The 21,439-nt window shown below is 47.4% G+C and overlaps 1 pseudogene; it reads left to right on the forward strand.

Moving 5' to 3' along the window:
• Positions 1 to 701: 701 nt before the first annotated feature.
• Positions 702 to 801, forward strand: LOC143797443 (U6 spliceosomal RNA; annotated as a pseudogene).
• The last annotated feature ends 20,638 nt before the right edge of the window (positions 802 to 21,439 follow it).

Below are 21,439 nucleotides of genomic sequence, written 5' to 3' on the forward strand. Positions count from 1 at the left end.
CTTGTAGTGTATAAGGCAGCAGCCCCCCCATAGTCAGATCCTGTAGTGTATAAGGCAGCCCCCCATAGGCAGATCCTGTAGTGTATTAGGCAGCAGCACCCCCCTATAGTCAGATCCTGTAGTGTATTAGGCAGCAGCCCCCGATAGTCAGATCCTGTAGTGTATTAGGCAGCAGCCCCCCATAGGCAGATCCTGTAGTGTATAAGGCAGCAGCCCCCCCCATAGTCAGATCCTGTAGTGTATAAGGCAGCCCCCCATAGGCAGATCCTGTAGTGTATTAGGCAGCAGCACCCCCCCATAGTCAGATCCTGTAGTGTATTAGGCAGCAGCCCCCCCCATAGTCAGATCCTGTAGTGTATTAGGCAGCCCCTCCATAGTTAGATCCTGTAGTGTATTAGGCCCCCATAAAAAAACAAGCACAATATTCACCTCTCTTCCTCCTTGTTCCAGCGGCGCTCCCTGCTCCCGCTCTTGTCCTGACAGCGGGCGCAGGGCGATGACGTCACCGCGCCCACTGTCAGTGTCGGCGTCTGCAAGTGACGTCAGACACTGACAGGGGATGATGGGGAAGGAGCGCAGCGCTCCTTCCCTCATCAATGCGGTGAGCTGTATCAGCTAGTTGCCGATACAGCTCACCATGCGATGACGGCGGGGGGCCCTCTGCTGGCATCAGGCCCCCCCGCCTGCTCAGGGGCCCCACAGCTTGCTTCGGCATATACTAAAATTGGAACGATACAGAGTAGATTAGCATGGCCCCTGCGCAAGGATGACACGCAAATTCGTGAAGCGTTCTATATTTTTGATCTAGTAGTGCTTGGTGTGGTACTATGGATCTAATTTGATCCATATATATGTTTTGTCTGTGGGTATTAGATTTGTAGGGATCACCTAGGGTAATAAGGGACAGCCGCCGTTGAGCGGGGGCGCCATATCGATAATCTAGGGTGCCAACCTCCGCTGCAAGGAAGGTTATCAGACCTTAGGGCCTATTAGGGTCAACATAGGCATACTATATTCAACATTTTCATTTTTTATGTTTTTTTCATATTTTTTGGTTTTTTAGTGTTACTTTTCACATTTTGTTGTTTTTTTCTATTGTGTTATTTTGGTACAGAACTGAGATATAGATAAGCGGTGTCTCTAATCCCAGGATTATGATCCCCTAATAGGGATGTTTTTTTATCTAGATTTTTTGATGACTATTTGTATTATACTGGATTATTAATAAAGATTGATGTTTTTAAGGGGTAGGTTTGTTCTTTCGGTTGTTGGATGGCTCATATTCCCCCCCTGTATGCATGGCTCATATTCCCCCCGTGTATGCATTGCTCATATTTCCCCCCCTGTATGCATGGCTCATCTCTCCACCCCACCCCCCGCTCCCATCTTGAATGGCACGGCTTAGTGTCCTCCTTCATCCCCCCTACCCTGTCCCCCCGTCCCTCATACTTACCTGTTCCTCACCGCGCGGCCGCGCCGACATCCCTCTCGCTCTGCCCCGACTCCCGGCACAGCACCTTCTTCCTGCGTGAGCGGTCATGTGATACCGCTCATTAAGGTCATGAATATGCGCATATTCATGACCTTAATGAGCGGTACAACGTGACCGCTCATTCAGGAGCGCTGCAGAAGCCGAGACCAGGCATCGCTGGAGCAGGGTGAGTATCGTCTTCAAGGAGGGTGGGTAGGTGGTGGCCGGGCGGGCGGCCAGGGAGGGGGCGGGGGGGAGGGGTCGGTCGGGAGGTGACCCAGCTTTTATTAAAAAAAAACAAAAAAAAAAAACAACAAACCTTGCTCAGGTGCCGCCCCCTGCATTGTCCCCTCCCTAGGCACGTGATACGGCCCTGCCGGGTGATGTTTACACCTCCCAACCAGTGCGGGACAACTAATGTCCCGCCCGGGATCGCGGGGCTGACTGTCAGAATCGGGACAGTCCCGCTGGATCTGGGATGGTTGGGAGGTATGATACAAGTTCAACCAAAACACCTGTCTATGGCTAGACAGATCAGACTTGAATGTGCTCTACTAATTCCTGAATATGTCACCCTCAAAAGATGTAATGTTCTAAATCCAGTCACCCTTCTGCCTGTGAATTCAGAAAAGGGGGAATTGGTGACAGTATTAGCAAGTGAGGAAGAGTACTTTGACATGACACACGAACAGGACTGCATAGAACTAATGAGTCAGGAGACAGTGGGTTTTGCACACGTTCATGATAAACCTGTTCCTAATGCAGATTTTGAGTTTTTTTTGTAGATGGCTCCAGACACTACCACGATGGGTGATTCTACACTGGATATGCTGTAGTATCCTCACATGAGGCAATCCGAGCTGAACCACTCCCTCCTCACATGTCAGCACATGAGGCAGATTTGAAAGCACTCACTGAGGCGTGTAGTGCTGCTGCAGGTAAAGTCGCTAACATTTACACAGATTCGAATTATGCATGGGGAATATCCCATGATTCAGGCCCTATTTGGAAAAGCAGAGCTATTCTTACATCAGCTGGTAAGCCCATTAAAAATGCAGAGCTGGTGAAACAATTGATGGAGGCTAGGGTTGAGCGAAACGGATCGGTCATTTTCATAAGTCGCCGACTTTTGGCAAAGTCGGGTTTCATGAAACCCGACCCGATCCCAGTGTGGGATCGGCCATGCGGTACACGATCTTCGCGCCAAAGTCGCGTTTCATATGACGCTTAAAGCTCCATTTCTCAGCCAATGAAGGTGCACGCAGAGTGTGGGCAGCGTGATGACATAGGTCCTGGTCCCCACCATCTTAGAGAAGGGCATGGCAGTGATTGGCTTGCTTTCTGCGGCGTCACAGGGGCTATAAAGGGGCGTTCCCGCCGACCGCCATCTTACTGCTGCTGATCTGAGCATAGGGAGAGGATGCTGCCGCTTCGTCAGAAGCAGGGATATCGTTATGCAGGGTATATTAACCCCCAAACCGCTTGTGCTGTAGCGATTTCCACTGTCCAACACCACCTTTTGTTTGCAGGGACAGTGGAGGCAAGATTTCTGTGCAACAGCTCTGTAGCTTATAAGGCTCCCTGATCGCTGCGTTGCTGTGTGTACGCCACTGTGCTCACTTTTGTGTGTGCAGCAGTCCTTTTTATTGCTGCCTGCCATACTTTTCAGAGATTATTGTAGGGAGATAGTAATTGTAGTACGGTCCCTTTTTTTAAACAAAAAAAAAATCTTCCAGCCACTTTCAGCCCCTGAAATTTTGTAGTGTAAAACAGTGGGCCTGTATTTTTCTGCACTGTCCCACACCTAAGAAGGGAGATTTATATTGCCAATCAGTGCATCTGTGCCAGTGCTGTCTGTGGTATCTGTCATTCATTTTGTGCCACAGGAAATATATTGTGATATAGTGGGCCTGATTTATTCACTTGTCTCCCATATCAAAATAAAAAAAATTTAAATAAAGGGAGAATAATCTTGGCAAATCTGTGCCAGTGCTGTCTGTGGTATCTGTCATTCATTTTTTGCCACAGAAAATATACTGTGATATAGTGGGCCTGATTTATTCACTTGTCTCCCATATAAAAAAAAAAAATTAAAGGGAGAATAATCTTGCCAAATCTGTGCATCTGTGCTAGTGCTGTCTGTGGTATTTGTCATTCATTTTTTGCCACAGAAAATATACAGTGATATAGTGGGCCTGATTTATTCACTTGTCTCCCATACCAAAAAAGACAAAAAATTAAATAAAGGGATAATAATCTTGGCAAATCTGTGCATCTGTGCCAGTGCTGTCTGTGGTATCTGTCAGTCATTTTGTGCCACAGAAAATATACTGTGATATAGTGGGCCTGATTAAATCCTCAAAGAAGAAGGAAACATCCAGCTCAACGAGATAGTGAAAAAACGTGTCTTTCTTTATTCACTTCAATAATATATGTGGAGGATAAAAACATCAGCAACAACAGGAATAAAAACAGTATCAATGCGTTTGTTATCATGACTAAGGGTGCTCTGTCACCAGAAACGCGTTGATACTGTTTTTATTCCTGTTGTTGCTGATGTTTTTATCCTCCACATATATTATTGAAGTGAATAAAGAAAGACACGTTTTTTCACTATCTCATTGAGCTGGATGTTTCCTTCTTCTTTGATCCTTCTACGCCCTGACACAGCGGTTCCGTGCTCCGAGTATCCAGAGATGTCAACTATGGTGAGCTGGACTTTGCTTTGCCTGATTAAATCCTGCATTCTCCCACACATAAAGAGTGAGATTTCTATTGCCAGTGTGTGCATCTGCGTGCGTCAGTCCTGTTCGAGGCATATCTGCCAGCCTCTTTCTGCCAATCAAACTGTGTAGTGTAATCCAGTGGGCCTGATTGTTCCCTGCATTCTCCCACACATAAAGAGTGAGATTTCTATTGCCAGTGTGTGCATCTGCTTGCGGCAGTCCTGTTCATGGCATATCTGCCAGCCTCTTTGTGCCAATCAAACTGTGTAGTGTAATACAGTGGTCCTCATTTTTTCCAGCATTCTCCCACACATAAAAAAGTGAGATTTTAATTCACAGCAAGTTTACTTACACCTTCTACCTGCTTGTACAGGACCACATAACGGTTGTTAGTTTGGTTTAATTTTTCCAAGAATGAGGAAGTCTGGTGGAAGAGGTCGTGGCCGTGGGCGGTCATTGCCAGCTGGTAATGATGGTGGTGGTGGTGGTGGAGCATCTGGTGGTAGTGGGAAAAGCAAAATAGCACCTAAGTCTCAAGTTGTTGAGCCAGCGTCATCGTCTGGCTACACAAGGCCTCGAAGGCTCCCTTTTCTGGGAGTAGGAAAACCGCTTTTAAAGCCGGAGCAGCAGGAACAAGTTTTGGCTTTCATTGCTGACTCTGCCTCTAGCTCTTTCGCCTCCTCCTCGGAAAGTGCCAAATGTAAGAGCGGTGCATCGTCAGTGGATGTTCCCGGTCAGGGACAAGTCGCTTCCTTGTGTTCTTCACCAAGAACAACAGAGAAGGATGCGTCAGGCGACACAACAGGTTACTCCATGGAGCTATTTACACATACCGTTCCTGGGTTAGAAAGGGAAATTGTTAACAGGCCATGCCCATTACAAGATGAATCGGACCTGGAGTGCACAGATGCACAGCCACAGCCAGATTATTATGCTGTTCCTTTGACTCAGATCAGAACATTGCCCTCGCAGTGTACTGATCCAGAATCTGACCCTGATGACACTATTAAGCCCCGTCGCGCACGCTATAGCACCGGCTTACATGGTGACCCAGAGGAAGGTGCCAAGGACATAGAAGAGGAGGTCATAGATGACACAGTTGTTGACCCCAATTGGCAGCCATTGGGGGAACAGGGTGCAGGCGGCAGTAGCTCTGAAGCGGAGGAGGAGGAGCCGCAGCAGGCATCAACATCGCAACAGGTTCCATCTGGCAGGCCCGTATCAGGTCAAAAACGTGTGGCAAAACCAAAACCAGTTGTAGGACAGCGTGGCCATCCGGTTAAAGTAGCTCAGTGTGCAATGCCTGAAAAGGTATCCGATAGTAGGAAGAGTGCAGTCTGGTATTTTTTTAACCAAGATCCAAATGATCAGTGCAAAGTCATCTGTAAGAAATGCTCAAGGACCTTCAGCAGAAGTCAGAATGTTAAAAATCTAAATACAAGCTGCATGCGTAGACATTTAACCACCATGTACTTGCAAGCCTGGACTAACTACCAAACGTCCCTTAGCGTTGTAGCACCCTCTCACAATGAAGCTAGTCAGCAACGCTACATCCCTTCCCTCACTGTAAGCCCACCGTTTACCACACCACCTGCAGTAAATGTGGCGGTTTCGTCGCAAGGCCAAAGCCGTCAGGGAATCACCAGGTTCGTGGTAGGAAACACTGTATGTAGGGCAACAGCAAGAATACCATCACCAACACTCTCTCAGTCTGCCATGTCCACCGGCACCCCCGCTAGTTCCACCCTATGCAGCTCTCCAGTCCAGCTCACCCTACATGAGACTCTCGTTAGGAAAAGGAAGTACTCATCCTCGCATCCGCGTACACAGGGTTTGAACGCCCACATTGCTAGACTAATCTCGTTAGAGATGATGCCCTACCATTTAGTTGAAACCAAAGCTTTCAAAGCCCTGATGGACTACGCTGTACCACGCTACGAGCTACCCAGTCTACACTTCTTTTCGAGAAAAGCCATCCCAGCCCTCCACCAGCATGTAAAAGACCACATTGTCCATGCACTCAGGCAATCTGTGAGTAGAAAGGTGCACCTGACAACAGATGCATGGACCAGTAGGCATGGCCAGGGGCATTACGTCCCCATCACGGCACACTGGGTTAATGTGGTGGATGCAGGGTCCACAGGGGACAGCAATATTGGGACAGTTCTTCGTAGCCCACGGTCTAGGAAACAGTTGGCTGTAGGCATTCGTCCCCCCTCCTCCTCCTCGTCCTCCAGCAGAAGCGAGAGCTCGTCCACAGACCGCAGTCGCACGACCACTCCATCCGCAGCTGCCACTGTTGCACACGAGGTGTCCCATTATGGAACAGCTAGTGGCAAGCGTCAGCAGGCAGTATTGGCAATGAAGTGTTTGGGCGACAACAGACACACCGCGGAAGTTCTGTCCGAGTTCTTGCAGCAAGAAACTCAGTCATGGCTGGGCACTGTACATCTTGAGGCAGGCAAGGTAGTGAGTGATAACGGAAGGAACTTTATGGCTGCCATAGCCCTTTCACAACTGAAACACATTCCTTGCCTGGCTCACACCTTAAACCTGGTGGTGCAGTGCTTTCTGAAAAGTTATCCGGGGTTACCCAACCTGGTCTTGAAAGTGCGCAGACTTTGCTCGCACATCCGCCGTTCGCCTGTACACTCCAGCCGTATGCAGAACCATCAGCGGTCTTTGCAACTTCCCCAGCATCGCCTAATCATCGACGTTGCAACAAGGTGGAACTCCACACTGCACATGCTTCAGAGACTGTGCAAACAGAGGCGTGCTGTTATGTATTTGTGGGAGGATACACATACACGGGTAGGCAGTTGGATGGCAGACGTGGAGTTGTCAGGTGTGCAGTGGTCGAAGCTACAAGACCTGTGTCAAGTCCTTCAGTGTTTTGAGGAATGCACACGGCTGGTTAGTGCAGACAACGCCATAATAAGCATGAGCATCCCCCTAATGCGTCTGCTGATGCAAAGTTTGATGCACATAAAGGAGCAGGCGTCTGCAGCCGAGGAAGAGGAAAGCCTTGATGACAGTCAGCCATTGTCTGGTCACGGCCGTGTAGAGGACGCGGTAGCGGGCGAAGAGGAGGAGGAGGACGAGGAGGATGATGGGGATGAGTATTTTTTTAATGAGGAAGCTTCTCCTGGGCCAACAGAAATTAGTGGCGTTGCAAGGCCGGGTTCTGTTTTTTTAAGGGAGACAAGTGACGTAGATTTGCCTGTAACTGCCCCTCAAACCAGCACAATCGCAGATTTGACAACTGGAACTTTGGCCCACATGGCGGATTATGCCTTACGTATCCTCAAAAGGGACCCACGCATTATTAAAATGATGAGCGATGACGATTACTGGTTGGCCTGCATCCTTGACCCTCGCTATAAAGGCAAATTGCAAAATATTATGCCACATGAGAACCTCGAACAAATATTAGCAACCAAACAAGCTACTCTTGTAGACCGTTTGATTCAGGCATTCCCAGCACACAGCGCCGGTGATGGTTCTCACACCAGCTGCAGGGGGCAACAGGGCAGAGGTGTTAGAGGTTCAGAAATCAGAAGTGGCGTTGGACAGAGGGGTTTTCTGACCAGGTTGTGGAGTGATTTCGCAATGACCGCAGACACGACAGGTACTGCAGCATCAAATCAAAGTGACAGGAGACAACATTTGTCCAGTATGGTTACTAACTATTTTTCCTCCATTATCGATGTTCTCCCTCAACCGTCATTCCCCTTTGATTACTGGGCATCCAAAATAGACACCTGGCCTGAATTGGCCGAATATGCATTGCAGGAGCTTGCTTGCCCAGCAGCTAGTGTGCTATCAGAAAGAGTATTCAGTGCTGCTGGTTCAATACTGACCGAAAAAAAGGACTCGTCTGGCTACCCAAAATGTTGATGATCTAACCTTCATTAAAATGAACCACTCATGGATTTCTAATTATTTTGCCCCACCTTTCCCGGCTGACACCTAGCTTTCCTGAAAAAAGGTCTTGCTTTGGGACTGGTGTTACTGACTGTTCCAATCTCTAAATTTGCAGCTGCTGTTTGTACAGCATACGACATGTTTACACCTCCCTAAATGGCCTAACTCCCCCCACGGGGCCGTGGTCTCGCCACTTGGTGCTAGCACCCGTCAGAGTGCCGTTTGTCTGAAGAGGTGGGTGTGCCCACTTTTGGTCGACGGCACTGCCACTGGGTCCGTCATAGTACAATGAAGTGTCTCTGGTGGTGGTGGCGTGCACCCAACGTCAGACACACCATTGTAACATGAGGGGCCCTGGTCTTGTACCACCGGCTAAGAAAGAGTGCTCCCCCCAGCTCAAACAGTGCTCTACCACATGCAAAATTATCTCTCGCTGCTCCACCACTGTTTAGTCTATGCGCTGAAATCCTTCAATGCCTGGCACTGACAATAACAATTTGTTGACATGTATGATGCTATTTAAAATAGGCATGGGCCCTGTCCTACTTTTACAACAGTAAATACTTTGCGCCAAATTACAATGTCTGAAAGTCAGCATAGGAGCCCAACCCTGTACCTAAGTATGCCCCCCCCCTTTTTTTTTTGGGCCGAGACATTGACATCTATTTAGTTTTTGGGAGTACTTATTGTCTGCGGTCCCTCCTTCGAATTGTCCTCCTGAGAGCACAGCAATGCTGCCTGTGTACCCCTGCCACATAATGGAAGCTGCATAGAGCCTATTTTGTTATTTTAGGCCTTCTAAGTCTGTCTGCGGTCCCTCCTTTGAATTGTCCTCCTGAGAGCACACCAATGCTGCCTGTGTACCCCTGCCACATAATGGAAGCTGCATAGAGCCTATTTTGTTATTTTAGTCCTTCTAAGTCTGTCTGCGGTCCCTCCTTCGAATTGTCCTCCTGAGAGCACAGCAATGCTGCCTGTGTACCCCTGCCACATAATGGAAGCTGAATAGAGCCTATTTTGTTATTTTAGGCCTTCTAAGTCTGTCTGCGGTCCCTCCTTCGAATTGTCCTCCGCTGAGCACACCAATGCTGCCTGTGTACCCCTGCCACATAATGGAAGCTGCATAGAGCCTATTTTGTTATTTTAGGCCTTCTAAGTCTGTCTGCGGTCCCTCCTTCGAATTGTCCTCCGCTGAGCACACCAATGCTGCCTGTGTACCCCTGCAACATAATGGAAGCTGCATAGAGCCTATTTTGTTATTTTAGGCCTTCTAAGTCTGTCTGCGGTCCCTCCTTCGAATTGTCCTCCTGAGAGCACAGCAATGCTGCCTGTGTACCCCTGCCACATAATGGAAGCTGCATTGAGCCTATTTTGTTATTTTAGGCCTTCTAAGTCTGTCTGCGGTCCCTCCTTCGAATTGTCCTCCTGAGAGCACACCAATGCTGCCTGTGTACCCCTGCCACATAATGGAAGCTGCATAGAGCCTATTTTGTTATTTAGGCCTTCTAAGTTTGTCTGCGGTCCCTCCTTCGAATTGTCCTCCGCTGAGCACAGCAATGCTGCCTGTGTACCCCTGCCACCTAATGGAAGCTGCATAGAGCCTATTTTGTTATTTTAGGCCTTCTAAGTCTGTCTGCGGTCCCTCCTTCGAATTGTCCTCCTGAGAGCACACCAATGCTGCCTGTGTACCCCTGCCACATAATGGAAGCTGCATAGAGCCTATTTTGTTATTTTAGGCCTTCTAAGTCTGTCTGTGTCCCTCCTTCAAATTGTCCTCCTGAGAGCACAGCAATGCTGCCTGTGTACCCCTGCCACCTAATGGAAGCTACATAGAGCCTATTTTGTTATTTTAGGCCTTCTAAGCCTGTCTGCGGTCCCTCCTTCGAATTGTCCTCCTGAGAGCACAGCAATGCTGCCTGTGTACCCCTGACACATAATGGAAGCTGCATAGAGCATATTTTGTTATTTTAGGCCTTCTAAGTCTGTCTGCGGTCCCTCCTTCAAATTGTCCTCCTGAGAGCACAGCAATGCTGCCTGTGTACCCCTGCAACATAATGGAAGCTGCATAGAGCCTATTTTGTTATTTTGGGCCTTCTAAGTCTGTCTGCGGTCCCTCCTTCGAATTGTCCTCCGCTGAGCACACCAATGCTGCCTGTGTACCCCTGCCACATAATGGAAGCTGCATAGAGCCTATTTTGTTATTTTAGGCCTTCTAAGTCTGTCTGCGGTCCCTCCTTCGAATTGTCCTCCGCTGAGCACACCAATGCTGCCTGTGTACCCCTGCAACATAATGGAAGCTGCATAGAGCCTATTTTGTTATTTTAGGCCTTCTAAGTCTGTCTGCGGTCCCTCCTTCGAATTGTCCTCCTGAGAGCACAGCAATGCTGCCTGTGTACCCCTGCCACATAATGGAAGCTGCATTGAGCCTATTTTGTTATTTTAGGCCTTCTAAGTCTGTCTGCGGTCCCTCCTTCGAATTGTCCTCCTGAGAGCACACCAATGCTGCCTGTGTACCCCTGCCACATAATGGAAGCTGCATAGAGCCTATTTTGTTATTTAGGCCTTCTAAGTTTGTCTGCGGTCCCTCCTTCGAATTGTCCTCCGCTGAGCACAGCAATGCTGCCTGTGTACCCCTGCCACCTAATGGAAGCTGCATAGAGCCTATTTTGTTATTTTAGGCCTTCTAAGTCTGTCTGCGGTCCCTCCTTCGAATTGTCCTCCTGAGAGCACACCAATGCTGCCTGTGTACCCCTGCCACATAATGGAAGCTGCATAGAGCCTATTTTGTTATTTTAGGCCTTCTAAGTCTGTCTGTGTCCCTCCTTCAAATTGTCCTCCTGAGAGCACAGCAATGCTGCCTGTGTACCCCTGCCACCTAATGGAAGCTACATAGAGCCTATTTTGTTATTTTAGGCCTTCTAAGCCTGTCTGCGGTCCCTCCTTCGAATTGTCCTCCTGAGAGCACAGCAATGCTGCCTGTGTACCCCTGACACATAATGGAAGCTGCATAGAGCATATTTTGTTATTTTAGGCCTTCTAAGTCTGTCTGCGGTCCCTCCTTCAAATTGTCCTCCTGAGAGCACAGCAATGCTGCCTGTGTACCCCTGCAACATAATGGAAGCTGCATAGAGCCTATTTTGTTATTTTAGGCCTTCTAAGTCTGTCTGCGGTCCCTCCTTCGAATTGTCCTCCGCTGAGCACACCAATGCTGCCTGTGTACCCCTGCCACATAATGGAAGCTGCATAGAGCCTATTTTGTTATTTCAGGCCTTCTAAATCTGTCTGCGGTCCCTCCTTCGAATTGTCCTCCTGAGAGCACACCAATCCTGCCTGTGTACCCCTGCCACATAATGGAAGCTGCATAGAGCCTATTTTGTTATTTTAGACCTTCTAAGTCTGTCTGCGGTCCCTCCTTCGAATTGTCCTCCTGAGAGCACAGCAATGCTGCCTGTGTACCCCTGCCACATAATGGAAGCTGCATAGAGCCTATTTTGTTATTTTAGGCCTTCTAAGTCTGTCTGCGGTCCCTCCTTCGAATTGTCCTCCTGAGAGCACAGCAATGCTGCCTGTGTACCCCTGCCACATAATGGAAGCTGCATAGAGCCTATTTTGTTATTTTAGGCCTTCTAAGTCTGTCTGCAGTCCCTCCTTCGAATTGTCCTCCTGAGAGCACACCAATGCTGCCTGTGTACCCCTGCCACATAATGGAAGCTGCATAGAGCCTATTTTGTTATTTTAGGCCTTCTAAGTCTGTCTGCGGTCCCTCCTTCGAATTGTCCTCCTGAGAGCACAGCAATGCTGCCTGTGTACCTGTTATGGTTCTCAATGGCAAGAGAACATAGCCCAGCAAACATAAGTACTAGCTCTTGGAAGGATGGAAACTAAACTGACCATGAACTAAACCTGCCGCACAACTAACAGTAGCCGGGTAGCGTTGCCTACGTTTTTTATCCCTAGACGCCCAGCGCCGGCCGGAGGACTAACTAATCCTGGCAGAGGAAAATATAGTCCTGGCTCACCTCTAGAGAAGTTTCCCCGATAGGCAGACAGAGGCCCCCACATATATTGGCGGTGATTTTAGATGAAATGACAAACGTAGTATGAAAATAGGTTTAGCAAAATTGAGGTCCGCTTACTAGATAGCAGGAAGACAGAAAGGGCACTTTCATGGTCAGCTGAAAACCCTATCAAAATACCATCCTGAAATTACTTTAAGACTCTAGTATTAACTCATAACATCAGAGTGGCAATTTCAGATCACAAGAGCTTTCCAGACACAGAAACGAAACTACAGCAGTGAACTGGAACAAAATGCAAAAACAAACGAGGACTAAAGTCCAACTTAGCTGGGAGTTGTCTAGCAGCAGGAACATGCACAGAAAGGCTTCTGATTACAATGTTGACCGGCATGGAAGTGACAGAGGAGCAAGGTTAAATAGCGACTCCCACATCCTGATGGAAACAGGTGAACAGAGGGGATGATGCACACCAGTTCAATTCCACCAGTGGCCACCGGGGGAGCCCAAAATCCAATTTCACAACATGTACCCCTGCCACCTAATGGAAGCTACATAGAGCCTACTTTGTTATTTTAGGCCTTCTAAGCCTGTCTGCGGTCCCTCCTTCGAATTGTCCTCCTGAGAGCACAGCAATGCTGCCTGTGTACCCCTGCAACATAATGGAAGCTGCATAGAGCCTATTTTGTTATTTTAGGCCTTCTAAGTCTGTCTGTGGTCCCTCCTTCAAATTGTCCTCCTGAGAGCACACCAATGCTGCCTGTGTACCCCTGACACATAATGGAAGCTGCATAGAGTATATTTTGTTATTTTAGGCCTTCTAAGTCTGTCTGCGGTCCCTCTTTCAAATTGTCCTCCTGAGAGCACAGCAATGCTGCCTGTGTACCCCTGCAACATAATGGAAGCTGCATAGAGCCTATTTTGGTATTTTAGGCCTTCTAAGTCTGTCTGCGGTCCCTCCTTCGAATTGTCCTCCTGAGAGCACACCAATGCTGCCTGTGTACCCCTGCCACATAATGGAAGCTGCATAGAGCCTATTTTGTTATTTTAGGCCTTCTAAGTCTGTCTGCGGTCCCTCCTTCGAATTGTCCTCCTGAGAGCACAGCAATGCTGCCTGTGTACCCCTGCCACCTAATGGAAGCTGCATAGAGCCTATTTTGTTATTTTAGGCCTTCTAAGTCTGTCTGCGGTCCCTCCTTCGAATTGTCCTCCTGAGAGCACAGCAATGCTGCCTGTGTACCCCTGCCACATAATGGAAGCTGTATAGAGCCTATTTTGTTATTTTAGGCCATCTAAGTCTGTCTGTGGTCCCTCCTTCGAGCTGTCCTCTCCTGAGCACAGCAATGCTGCCTGTGTACCCCTGACACCTAATGGAAGCTGCATAGAGCCTATTTTGTTATTTTAGGCCTTCTAAGTCTGTCTGCGGTCCCTCCTTCGAATTGTCCTCCTGAGAGCACAGCAATGCTGCCTGTGTACCCCTGCCACATAATGGAAGCTGCATAGAGCCTATTTTGTTATTTTAGGCCATCTAAGTCTGTCTGCGGTCCCTCCTTCGAATTGTCCTCCGTTGAGCACACCAATGCTGCCTGTGTGCCCCTGTAACCTACTTTAAACTGCATAGAGCCTACTTTCCATTGTAGGCCTACTACGTGTGTCTAGTAAAAAAGGCAGCACACTGCAGCGCTAAGACATGCAAATATGAAACATGAAAACTGAACTGCAATACTGCACTAGAAATATGAAAAATGAGAGCGTTTAGCGCATAAAAATGGCCAATTTTATGTGTACCTGATAGCCCCTTTACGGCATCTCTCGTATATCAGGTCCTACGCTTGCCTACCTCGCTGAGAATAAACGTCTCCATGTGAATGGGTACCTGTGAAAACCTCTTCCTAGACTCATATTCTCTCTCTCTGTGGAGGGGTACTGGACCTGCTGCGATTAAAACACCTGGGCTAGGAGGCGGAGTGCTCAGTCAGAAGGCTAAATAATATATTTGAAAAAACTGACCGTCACATCCATACATAGACTAAGTGTGAACAGGTGCTGAACCTAGAGTAACCAACTCATATATAGTCAAGTAAAAAAGGCAGCACACTGCAGTGCTAAGACATGCAAATATGAAACATGAAAACTGAACTGCAATACTGCACTAGAAATATGAAAAATGAGAGCGTTTAGCGCATAAAAATGGCCAATTTTATGTGTACCTGATAGCCCCTTTACGGCATCTCTCGTATATCAGGTCCTACGCTTGCCTACCTCGCTGAGAATAAACGTCTCCATGTGAATGGGTACCTGTGAAAACCTCTTCCTAGACTCATATTCTCTCTCTCTGTGGAGGGGTATATTTTTCAAATATATTATTTAGCCTCCTGACTGAGCACTCCGCCTCCTAGCCCAGGTGTTTTAATCGCAGCAGGTCCAGTACCCCTCCACAGAGAGAGAGAATATGAGTCTAGGAAGAGGTTTTCACAGGTACCCATTCACATGGAGACGTTTATTCTCAGCGAGGTAGGCAAGCGTAGGACCTGATATACGAGAGATGCCGTAAAGGGGCTATCAGGTACACATAAAATTGGCCATTTTTATGCGCTAAACGCTCTCATTTTTCATATTTCTAGTGCAGTATTGCAGTTCAGTTTTCATGTTTCATATTTGCATGTCTTAGCGCTGCAGTGTGCTGCCTTTTTTACTTGACTATATATGAGTTGGTTACTCTAGGTTCAGCACCTGTTCACACTTAGTCTATGTATGGATGTGACGGTCAGTTTTTTCAAATATATTATTTAGCCTTCTGACTGAGCACTCCGCCTCCTAGCCCAGGTGTTTTAATCGCAGCAGGTCCAGTACCCCTCCACAGAGAGAGAGAATATGAGTCTAGGAAGAGGTTTACACAGGTACCCATTCACATGGAGACGTTTATTCTCAGCGAGGTAGGCAAGCGTAGGACCTGATATACGAGAGATGCCGTAAAGGGGCTATCAGGTACACATAAAATTGGCCATTTTTATGCGCTAAACGCTCTCATTTTTCATATTTCTAGTGCAGTTTTTCATGTTTCATATTTGCATGTCTTAGCGCTGCAGTGTGCTGCCTTTTTTACTTGACTATATATGAGTTGGTTACTCTAGGTTCAGCACCTGTTCACACTTAGTCTATGTATGGATGTGATGGTCAGTTTTTTCAAATATATTATTTAGCCTTCTGACTGAGCACTCCGCTGTTGTGAATTTGGATTCTGGGCTCCCCCGGTGGCTACTGGTGGAATTGAACTGGTGTCTTCATCTTCTCTGTTCACCTGTTCCCATCAAGTTGTGGGAGTCGCTATATAACCTTGCTTCTCTGTTAGTTGCTTGCCGGTCAACAATGTTATCAGAAGCCTCTCTGTGCTTGTTCATGCTCCTAGACAACTACTAGATAAGTTGGACTCTTGTCCATGTTTGTTTTTGCATTTTTGTTCCAGTTCACAGCTGTAGTTTCGTTACTGTGTCTGGAAAGCTCTTGTGAACAGGAATTGCCACTCTGGTGTTATGAGTTAATGCCAGAGTTTTAAAGTAATTTCTGGATGGTGTTTTGATAGGGTTTTCAGCTGACCATGAAAGTGTCCTTTCTGTCTTCTGCTATGTAGTAAGTGGACCTCAAATTTGCTAAACCTATTTTCATACTACGTTTGTTATTTCATCTTAACTCACCGCCAATACATGTGGGGGGCCTCTGTCTCCTTTCGGGGTATTTCTCTAGAGGTGAGCTAGGACTAATATTTTCCTCTGCTAGCTTTATTTAGTCCTCCGGCTGGTGCTGGGCATCTAGAATCAACGTAGGCATGCTACCCGGCCACTGCTAGTTGTGCGTTAGGTTTAGTTCATGGTCAGCTCAGTTTCCATCTTCCAAGAGCTAGTTCCTATATATGCTGATGCTATGTTCTCTTGCCATTGAGATCATGACAGTTTGACCGGCCTACAAAGTGTTAATTGTTTGGGCTGAAGCAGGAGATAGAGAAGTGTTTAAGGGAAATTTTTTTATTTTTTTATTTTTTTCCCTTCAGAGTTTTGCTGCCTAGCCCTTAATTGCTGTCTAGCTGCTTCTTACCTCCTCTTAACCCTTGAATGGCTCTGTGTCCACCTGTTTGTAATGGATCTTCAGAGTGTAACTGCAGGTTTGAATAATCTCGCCACGAAAGTACAAAAATTGCAAGATTTTGTTTGTCATGCACCTGTATCTGAGCCGAGAATTCCTTTGCCGGAATTTTTCTCGGGGAATAGATCCGGGTTTCAGAATTTTCGAAATAATTGCAAATTATTTTTGTCCCTGAAATCTCGCTCTGCTGGAGACCCTGCACAGCAGGTCAGGATTGTGATTTCCTTGCTCCGGGGCGACCCTCAAGACTGGGCTTTTTCATTGACACCAGGGGATCCTGCGTTGCTCAATGTGGATGCGTTTTTTCTGGCCTTGGGGTTGCTTTATGACGAACCTCATTTGGAGCTTCAGGCAGAAAAAACTTTGATGTCCCTATCTCAGGGGCAAGATGAAGCGGAAATTTACTGCCAAAGATTCCGTAAATGGTCTGTGCTTACTCAGTGGAATGAGTGCGCCCTGGCGGCGACTTTCAGAGAGGGTCTCTCTGATGCCATTAAGGATGTTATGGTGGGGTTCCCTGTGCCTGCGGGTCTGAATGAGTCCATGACAATGGCTATTCAGATCGATAGGCGTCTGCGGGAGCGCAAACCAGTGCACCATCTGGCGGTTTCCACTGAGAGGTCGCCAGAGAGTATGCAGTGTGATAGAATTCTGTCCCGAAGCGAGCGGCAGAATTTTAGACGGAAAAATGGGTTGTGTTTCTATTGTGGTGATTCTACTCATGTTATATCAGCATGCTCTAAGCGCACTAAAAAGCTTGGTAAATCTGTTTCCATTTGCACCTTACCGTCTAAGTTTATTCTATCTGTGACCCTGATTTGCTCTTTGTCATCTATTACCACGGACGCCTATGTCGACTCTGGCGCCGCTTTGAGTCTTATGGATTGGTCCTTTGCCAAACGCTGTGGGTATGATTTAGAGCCTTTGGAGACTCCTATTCCTCTGAAGGGGATTGACTCCACCCCATTGGCTAATAATAAACCACAATACTGGACACAAGTAACTATGCGTATTAATCCGGATCACCAGGAGATTATTCGCTTTCTGGTGCTGTATAATCTACATGATGATTTGGTGTTAGGATTGCCTTGGCTGCAATCTCACAACCCAGTCCTCGACTGGAGAGCTATGTCTGTGTTGAGCTGGGGATGTAAGGGGGCTCATGGGGATGTACCTGTGGTTTCCATTTCATCATCTATTCCCTCTGAAATTCCTGAGTTCCTGTCTGACTATCGTGACGTCTTTGAAGAATCCAAGCTTGGTTCGTTACCTCCGCACCGAGAGTGCGATTGTGCCATAGATTTAATCCCGGGTAGTAAATACCCAAAGGGTCGTTTATTTAATCTGTCTGTGCCTGAACATGCTGCTATGCGAGAATATATAAAGGAGTCCTTGGAAAAGGGACATATTCGTCCATCGTCATCTCCCTTAGGAGCCGGTTTTTTCTTTGTGTCAAAAAAAGACGGCTCTTTGAGACCATGTATTGATTATCGGCTTTTGAATAAAATCACTGTTAAATATCAATACCCATTGCCGTTGCTGACGGATTTGTTTGCTCGCATAAAGGGGGCCAAGTGGTTCTCTAAGATTGACCTTCGGGGGGCGTATAATTTGGTGCGAATCAGGCAGGGGGATGAGTGGAAAACCGCATTTAATACGCCCGAGGGCCACTTTGAGTATTTAGTGATGCCTTTTGGTCTTTCAAATGCTCCGTCAGTTTTCCAGTCCTTTATGCATGATATTTTTCGCGATTATTTGGATAAATTTATGATTGTGTATCTGGATGATATTCTGATTTTTTCGGATGACTGGGACTCTCATGTCCAGCAAGTCAGGAGGGTTTTTCAGGTTTTGCGGTCTAATTCTTTGTGTGTGAAGGGTTCTAAGTGTGTTTTTGGGGTACAGAGGATTTCCTTTTTGGGATATATTTTTTCCCCCTCTTCCATTGAAATGGATCCTGTCAAGGTTCAAGCCATTTGTGATTGGACGCAGCCCTCTTCTCTTAAGAGTCTTCAGAAATTTTTGGGCTTTGCTAACTTTTATCGTCGATTTATTGCTGGTTTTTCGGATATTGCTAAGCCATTGACCGATTTGACTAAGAAGGGTGCTGATGTTGCTGATTGGTCCCCTGATGCTGTGGAGGCCTTTCGGGAGCTTAAGCGCCGTTTTTCCTCTGCCCCTGTGTTGCGTCAGCCTGATGTTGCTCTACCTTTTCAGGTTGAGGTCGACGCTTCTGAGATCGGAGCTGGGGCAGTGTTGTCGCAGAAAAGTTCTGACTGCTCCGTGATGAGGCCTTGTGCCTTCTTTTCCCGTAAATTTTCGCCCGCTGAGCGGAATTATGATGTTGGGAATCGGGAGCTTTTGGCCATGAAGTGGGCTTTTGAGGAGTGGCGCCATTGGCTTGAGGGGGCCAGACATCAGGTGGTGGTATTGACTGACCACAAAAATTTGATTTATCTTGAGACCGCCAGGCGCCTGAATCCTAGACAGGCGCGCTGGTCATTATTTTTCTCTCGGTTTAATTTTGTGGTGTCATACCTACCGGGTTCTAAGAATGTTAAGGCGGATGCCCTTTCTAGGAGTTTTGAGCCTGACTCGCCTGGTAACTCTGAGCCCACAGGTATCCTTAAGGATGGAGTGGTATTGTCAGCCGTTTCTCCAGACCTGCGGCGGGCCTTGCAGGAGTTTCAGGCGGATAGACCTGATCGTTGCCCACCTGATAAACTGTTTGTTCCTGATGATTGGACCAGTAGAGTCATCTCTGAGGTTCATTCTTCTGCGTTGGCAGGTCATCCTGGCATTTTTGGTACCAGGGATTTGGTGGCAAGGTCCTTCTGGTGGCCTTCCCTGTCACGAGATGTGCGAGGCTTTGTGCAGTCTTGTGACGTTTGTGCTCGGGCCAAGCCTTGTTGTTCTCGGGCTAGTGGATTATTGTTGCCCTTGCCTATTCCTAAGAGGCCTTGGACGCACATCTCGATGGATTTTATTTCAGATCTGCCGGTTTCTCAGAAGATGTCTGTCATCTGGGTGGTGTGTGACCGTTTTTCTAAGATGGTCCATTTGGTTCCTCTGCCCAAGTTGCCTTCTTCTTCCGAGTTGGTTCCTCTGTTTTTTCAAAATGTTGTTCGTTTGCATGGTATTCCTGAGAATATCATTTCTGACAGAGGGACCCAATTCGTGTCTAGATTTTGGCGGGCATTCTGTGCTAGGATGGGCATAGATTTATCTTTTTCGTCCGCTTTCCATCCTCAGACGAATGGCCAGACCGAGCGGACTAATCAGACCCTGGAGACATATCTGAGGTGTTTTGTGTCTGCTGACCAGGATGATTGGGTTGCTTTTTTGCCATTGGCGGAGTTCGCTCTCAATAATCGGGCCAGCTCTGCCACTTTGGTGTCCCCGTTTTTCTGTAATTCGGGGTTTCATCCTCGATTTTCCTCTGGTCAGGTGGAATCTTCGGATTGTCCTGGAGTGGATGCTGTGGTGGAGAGATTGCATCAGATCTGGGGGCAGGTGGTGGACAATTTGAGGTTGTCCCAGGAGAAGACTCAGCTTTTTGCCAACCGCCACCGTCGTGTTGGTCCTCGGCTTTGTGTTGGGGATTTGGTGTGGTTGTCTTCTCGTTTTGTCCCTATGAGGGTCTCTTCTCCTAAGTTTAAGCCTCGGTTCATCGGCCCGTATAAGATATTGGAGATCCTTAACCCTGTTTCCTTCCGTTTGGACCTCCCTGCATCCTTTTCTATTCATAACGTTTTTCATCGGTCATTATTGCGCAGGTATGAGGTACCGGTTGTGCCTTCCGTTGAGCCTCCTGCTCCGGTGTTGGTTGAGGGTGAGTTGGAGTACGTTGTGGAGAAAATCTTAGACTCCCGTGTTTCCAGACGGAGACTCCAGTATCTGGTCAAGTGGAAGGGATACGGCCAGGAGGATAATTCTTGGGTGAATGCATCTGATGTTCATGCCTCTGATCTGGTTCGTGCCTTTCATAGGGCCCATCCTGATCGCCCTGGTGGTTCTGGTGAGGGTTCGGTGCCCCCTCCTTGAGGGGGGGGTACTGTTGTGAATTTGGATTCTGGGCTCCCCCGGTGGCTACTGGTGGAATTGAACTGGTGTCTTCATCTTCTCTGTTCACCTGTTCCCATCAAGTTGTGGGAGTCGCTATATAACCTTGCTTCTCTGTTAGTTGCTTGCCGGTCAACAATGTTATCAGAAGCCTCTCTGTGCTTGTTCATGCTCCTAGACAACTACTAGATAAGTTGGACTCTTGTCCATGTTTGTTTTTGCATTTTTGTTCCAGTTCACAGCTGTAGTTTCGTTACTGTGTCTGGAAAGCTCTTGTGAACAGGAATTGCCACTCTGGTGTTATGAGTTAATGCCAGAGTTTTAAAGTAATTTCTGGATGGTGTTTTGATAGGGTTTTCAGCTGACCATGAAAGTGTCCTTTCTGTCTTCTGCTATGTAGTAAGTGGACCTCAAATTTGCTAAACCTATTTTCATACTACGTTTGTTATTTCATCTTAACTCACCGCCAATACATGTGGGGGGCCTCTGTCTCCTTTCGGGGTATTTCTCTAGAGGTGAGCTAGGACTAATATTTTCCTCTGCTAGCTTTATTTAGTCCTCCGGCTGGTGCTGGGCATCTAGAATCAACGTAGGCATGCTACCCGGCCACTGCTAGTTGTGCGTTAGGTTTAGTTCATGGTCAGCTCAGTTTCCATCTTCCAAGAGCTAGTTCCTATATATGCTGATGCTATGTTCTCTTGCCATTGAGATCATGACACTCCGCCTCCTAGCCCAGGTGTTTTAATCGCAGCAGGTCCAGTACCCCTCCACAGAGAGAGAGAATATGAGTCTAGGAAGAGGTTTTCACAGGTACCCATTCACATGGAGACGTTTATTCTCAGCGAGGTAGGCAAGCGTAGGACCTGATATACGAGAGATGCCGTAAAGGGGCTATCAGGTACACATAAAATTGGCCATTTTTATGCGCTAAACGCTCTCATTTTTCATATTTCTAGTGCAGTATTGCAGTTCAGTTTTCATGTTTCATATTTGCATGTCTTAGCACTGCAGTGTGCTGCCTTTTTTACTTGACTATATATGAGTTGGTTACTCTAGGTTCAGCACCTGTTCACACTTAGTCTATGTATGGATGTGACGGT

Source organism: Ranitomeya variabilis, chromosome 1, assembly GCF_051348905.1.
Source record: "Ranitomeya variabilis isolate aRanVar5 chromosome 1, aRanVar5.hap1, whole genome shotgun sequence".
Taxonomy (NCBI): Eukaryota; Metazoa; Chordata; class Amphibia; order Anura; family Dendrobatidae; genus Ranitomeya; species Ranitomeya variabilis.